The sequence below is a fragment of the Triticum dicoccoides genome, chromosome 2B (genome assembly GCF_002162155.2).
Source record: "Triticum dicoccoides isolate Atlit2015 ecotype Zavitan chromosome 2B, WEW_v2.0, whole genome shotgun sequence".
NCBI lineage: Eukaryota > Viridiplantae > Streptophyta > Magnoliopsida > Poales > Poaceae > Triticum > Triticum dicoccoides.
Window position 1 is genome coordinate 55,115,959 of NC_041383.1, and position 6,221 is coordinate 55,122,179.

Consider the following 6,221-nt stretch of genomic DNA (forward strand, 5'->3'; position numbering starts at 1 on the left):
CCTCTTAATTTCATTTCTCTTTGGTTCATTAATTTGTAGTATTGTTCTTGGTCTGGTTCTTTGGATCATTTCTAGGGTTCTTGGTCTGTGCCAAGATTGGTCGTGTTTGTCTAGGGTTATTGGTCTGGTGCCAAGATTGGTCTAGGGTTCTAGGGTTCTTGGTCTGGTGCCAAGATTGGTCTAGGGTTCTAGGGTTCTTGGTCTGATCTTGAACTACAGGGTTGCAATGTTTTGGCATCAACACTTGTAAGAAAAGAAAAAGCAAGAGAATGAAGATTATATTTAAAAAATGGTCTTAGTAGTGGTAAACAAGCCTTAACAAATTACTAAGTGTCCAAAAATTTGTGCCTGAATTTTTGACACTGTCATAACTGAATGGTCTGAATTTTTAACACTGCCTTAACAAATTACTAACTGTCCAAAAATACAGTTAGCTACTGTCAAAAAATTCAGTTAGGTACAGTTAGCATCATGTAAGAAAATGGCCATAATGTGCCCTGATAATGATGTATTTTGTCATAAAAATATATAGTGGACTGCCATGATAATGACATGGTCCTGTTGTTTGCAAGCTGTCATATTGTTTTCATTCAAAAAACATGGAAAAACACTCATCCAAGTTTCCTCTGTACATACATATATGGCTTTGCCACAATGGTACACTAGAGTGAAAGAAGAAGCATAGGCTTAATTGAGCTGTGGAGTTCTTGTTACCTTGTCTGTCTGTCCTCGTTAGTTACATGTATCTCTCTGTTTGTGTTTCTGCGTAACAGGTTCGATCGCGGTTGGAGAAAAATTGAGGCGTTTGTTGGCTCCAAGACAGTGATACAGGTATATACATGTGCTCTTCTTACTTGTTTGGTTTGCAATAGTTATCATCTGACAAAGTATGCTTATTTGTTTGGTTTGCAACCCATATTTTATAGTTGATAATACATTTTCTAGATCTGCTTGGTTGCAATCTTTTATCTGAACGCGGTCATTATAAGTGTATAGCTTTCCCACTTTCAGGATTGTTCCAATAAGTAGATGCACTTGCTCCTTTCTTACATATTTGTGCCTGACGAACACGGTCATCAAGTCTACTTCCATGTTGCTGCTAGTAGTAACCTGACAGCACAACCACACTTAGCCACTGTTCATTAACAGCAAGTCAACAACAACATCAGTAAAATTCAGTTAACAACAACATCAGCAAAATTCAGTTAATTAACTGAAGAAGAGAAGAGACAAAGTAGAGAGTAAGAGGAGTACTTGCATTAACTGAAACGTTTTACTTTAAACTTGCAAAATTGCAGTACTCCCTAAAACTACTGCAAGCAAGAACTACTGTTGGAGGGCACTACTGTAGGTATATTCTCTGGTCTACTGAAACTTGTTGGATGTATGTTCAGAAACGTGTTAACAGGTGTATTATTTACAGTAGTCGTTGAAGATGGTTTCTCTTGTCTTAACTGAATAATCATGTATTACAAAGTGTTCTTGTTTTTCTTCATAGTTTGCAGCATTTTTAGATGTACACTGTTTTCCTATGTCTCAAAATGTTCCTAATTTGATATTTGAAAGTAAGTGTGTGGTTTGAAATTTTGATCTGATTATGGCATCTAGAATTATGTCAGTTTTGTTTTGAACTAGAAGACCAAAGTGTGTTACTCACCTGGGATCTTAACTGTTAAGTTTGTAATATTCCTTATATTGAAATCGAACATGATGGTGCTACTTGATATTTTTGAGACATGGCATCTCCCATGACTGAATCAGCAACAAGGGGAGTTGATTCCATTTCTTGGTTTCTGTAAGAATTTAATGGACCTGGGCCTAGTTAAGTATAGGCTTGGGCTTGTGGTTGAATGCTACCGTTGTCCTAGCCATGTATTTTCAGAATTGAGCTAAAGATTCTGGAAAATGAGCTATGCCTGTTGGAAATATGCCCTAGAGGCAATAATAAAAGTATTATTATATTTCATTGTTCATGATAATTGTCTTTTATTCATGCTATAACTGTATTATCTGGGAATCGTAATACACGTGTGAATACTTAGACCACACTATGTCCCTGGTAAGCCTCTAGTTGACCAGCTCGTTGTGATCAACAGATAGTCATGGTTTCCTGACTATGGACATTTGATGTCGTTGATAACGGGATCACATCATTAGGAGAATGATGTGATGGACGAGACCCAATCCTAAGCATAGCATAAAAGATCGTATAGTTCGTTTTGCTAGAGCTTTGCAAGTGTCAAGTATCTCTTCCTTCCACCATGAGATCGTGTAACTCCCGGATACCGTAAGAGTGCCTTGGGTGTATCAAACGTCACAACATAACTGGGTGACTATAAAGGTGCATTACAGGTATCTCCGAAAGTAGCTGTTGGGTTGACACGAATCGAGACTGGGATTTGTCACTCCATATGACGGAGAGGTATCTCTGGGCCCACTCGGTAATGCATCATCATAATGAGCTCAATGTGACCAAGGTGTTGGACACGGGATCATGCATTACGGTACGAGTAAAGTGACTTGCCGGTAACGAGACTGAACAAGATATTGGGATACCGACGATCGAGTCTCGGGCAAGTAACGTACCGATTGACAAAGGGAATTGCATACAGGGTTTGACCGAATCCTCGACATAGTGGTTCATCCGATGACAACATCGAGGAGCATGTGGGAGCCATCATGGGTATCCAGATCCTGCTGATGGTTATTGACTGAGAAGAGTCTCGGTCATGTCTGCATGTCTCCCGAACCCGTAGGGTCTACACACTTAAGGTTCAGTTACGCTAGGGTTGTAGGGATATGTATATGCAGTAACCCGAATGTTGTTCGGAGTCCCGGATGAGATCCCGGACGTCACGAGGAGTTCCGGAATGGTCCGGAGGTAAAGATTTATATATGGGAAGTCCTGTTTCGGGCATCGGGACAAGTCTCGGGGTTATCAGTATTGTACCGGGACCACCGGAAGGGTCCCGGGGGTCCACCGGGTGGGTCCACCTGTCCCGGGGGGCCACATGAGCTGTAAGGGGGTGCGCCTTGGCCTAATGGTCCAAGGGCACCAGCCCCACATTGGCCCATGCGCCTAGGGTTTAAGGGGGCAAGAGTCCTAGGAGGGTAAGGCACCTCCTAGGTGCCTTGGGGGGGAGGGAAAACCCCCCTTGGCCGCCGCACCCCCTAGGAGATTGGATCTCCTAGGGCCGGCCACCCCCCCTTGGCACCCCTATATATAGTGGGGGAGAGGAGGGACTTCATACCTGAACGCCCTGGCCTTTGGTTGCCTCCTTCTCCCTCTCCAACACCTCCTCCACCTCCATAGTGCTTAGCGAAGCTCTGCCGGAGTACTGCAGCTCCATCAACACCACGCCGTCGTGCTGCTGCTGGTGCCATCTCCCTCAACCTCTCCTCCCTCCCTTGCTGGATCAAGAAGAGGAGACGTGGCTGTTCCGTACGTGTGTTGAACGCGGAGGTGTCGTCCGTTCGGCGCAGGTCACCGGTGATTTGGATCACGTCGAGTACGACTACAGCATCACCTTGCAAGCTTCCGCACGCGATCTACAAGTGGTATGTAGATGCAAACTCTCTCCCTAGACTCGTTGCTTAGATGAACTCATAGATGGATCTTGGTGAAACCGTAGGAAAAATTTTAATTTTCTGCAACGTTCCCCAACAGTGGCATCATGAGCTAGGTCTATGCGTAGTTCTCTTTGCACGAGTAGAACACAACTTTGTTGTGGGCGTGGATTTTGACATCTTACTTGCCTCTACTAGTCTTTTCTTGCTCAACGGTATTGTGGGATGAAGCGGCCCAGACCAACCTTACACGTACTCTTACGTGAGACCGGTTCCACCGACTGACATGCACAAGTTGCATAAGGTGGCTGGCGGGTGTCTGTCTCTCCCACCTTAGTTGGAGCGGAATCGATGAACAGGGCCCTTATGAAGGGTAAATAGAAGTTGACAAAATCACGTTGTGGTGATTCGTAGGTAAGAAAACGTTCTTGCTAGAACCCAATTGCAGCCACGTAAAAGATGCAACAACAATTAGAGGACGTCTAACTTGTTTTTGCAGCGATTGATCATGTGATGTGATATGGCCAGAAGTTGTGATGAATGATGAATTGTGATGTATGAGATCATGTTCTTTGTAATAGGATTCACGACTTGCATGTCGATGAGTATGACAACCGGCAGGAGCCATAGGAGTTGTCATTATTCTTTTGTATGACCTGCGTGTCATTGAATAACGTCATGTAAACTACTTTACTTTATTGCTAAACGTTAGTCATAGAAGTAGAAGTAGTCGTTGGCGTGACAACTTCATGAAGACACGATGATGGAGATCATGATGATGGAGATCATGGTGTCAAGCCGGTGACAAGATGATCATGGAGCCCCAAAGATGAAGATCAATGGAGCTATATGATATTGGCCATATCATGTCACAACTATATAATTGCATGTGATGTTTATTATGTATTATGCATCTTGTTTACTTAGGACGACGGTAGTAAATAAGATGATCCCTTATAAAAATTTCAAGAAGTGTTCTCCCCTAACTGTGCACCGTTGCTACAGTTCGTCGTTTCTAAGCACCACGTGATGATCGGGTGTGATGGATTCTTACGTTCACATACAACGGGTGTAAGACAGTTTTACACAGCGAAAACACTTAGGGTTAACTTGACGAGCCTAGCATGTGCAGACATGGCCTCGGAACACGGAGACCGAAAGGTCGAACACGAATCGTATAGAAGATACGATCAACATGAAAATGTTCACCAACGATGATTAGTCCGTCTCACGTGATGATCGGACACGGGCTAGTCGACTCGGATCGTGTAACACTTAGATGACTAAAGGAATCTCTAATCTAAGTGGGAGTTCATAATTTGATTAGAACTTTATTATCATGAACTTAGTCTAAAACCTTTGCAAATATGTCTTGTAGATCAATGGCCAACGCTAATGTCAACATGAACTTCAACGCGTTCCTAGAGAAAACCAAGCTGAAAGATGATGGCAGCAACTATACGGACTGGGTCCGGAACCTGAGGATCATCCTCATAGCTGCCAGGAAACAATATGTCCTAGAAGGACCGCTAGGTGACGCTCCCGTCCCAGAGAACCAAGACATTATGAATGCTTGGCAAACTCGCGCTGATGATTACTCCCTCGTTCAGTGCGGCATGCTTTACAGCTTAGAACCGGGGCTCCAAAAGCGTTTTGAGCATCACGGAGCATATGAGATGTTCGAAGAGCTGAAACTAGTTTTTCAAGCTCATGCCCGGGTCGAGAGATATGATGTCTCCGACAAGTTCTACAGTTGTAAGATGGAGGAAAACAGTTCTGTCAGTGAGCACATCCTGAAGATGTCTGGGTTGCACAACCGTATGACCCAGCTGAACATTAACCTCCCAGATGAGGCGGTCATTGACAGAATCCTCCAGTCGCTCCCACCAAGCTACAAGAGCTTTGTGATGAACTACAACATGCAGGGAATGGAAAAGACCATTCCTGAATTGTTCTCGATGCTGAAGTCAGCAGAGGCTGAAATCAAGAAAGAACATCAAGTGTTGATGGTCAATAAGACCACTAGTTCAAGAAGGGCAAGGGTAAGAAGAACTTCAAGAAAGACGGCAAAGATGTTGCCGCGCCTGGTAAGCCAGTTACCGGGAAGAAGTCAAAGAATGGACCCAAGCCTGAGACTGAGTGCTTTTATTGCAAGGGGAAGGGTCACTGGAAGCGGAACTGCCCCAAATACTTAGCGGATAAGAAGGCCGGCAACACCAAAGGTATATTTGATATACATGTGATTGATGTGTACCTTACCAGTACTCGTAGTAACTCCTGGGTATTTGATACCGGTGCCGTTGCTCATATTTGTAACTCACAGCAGGAGCTGCGGAATAAACGGAGACTGGCGAAGGACGAGGTGACGATGCGCGTCGGGAATGGTTCCAGAGTCGATGTGATCGCCGTCGGCACGCTGCCTCTACATTTACCTACGGGATTAGTTTTGAACCTTAATAATTGTTATTTAGTGCCAAGTTTGAGCATGAACATTGTATCAGGATCTCGTTTAATACAAGATGGCTACTCATTTAAGTCTGAGAATAATGGTTGTTCGATTTATATGAGAGATATGTTTTATGGTCATGCTCCGATGGTCAATGGTTTATTCTTAATGAATCTCGAGCGTAATATTACACATGTTCATAGTGTAG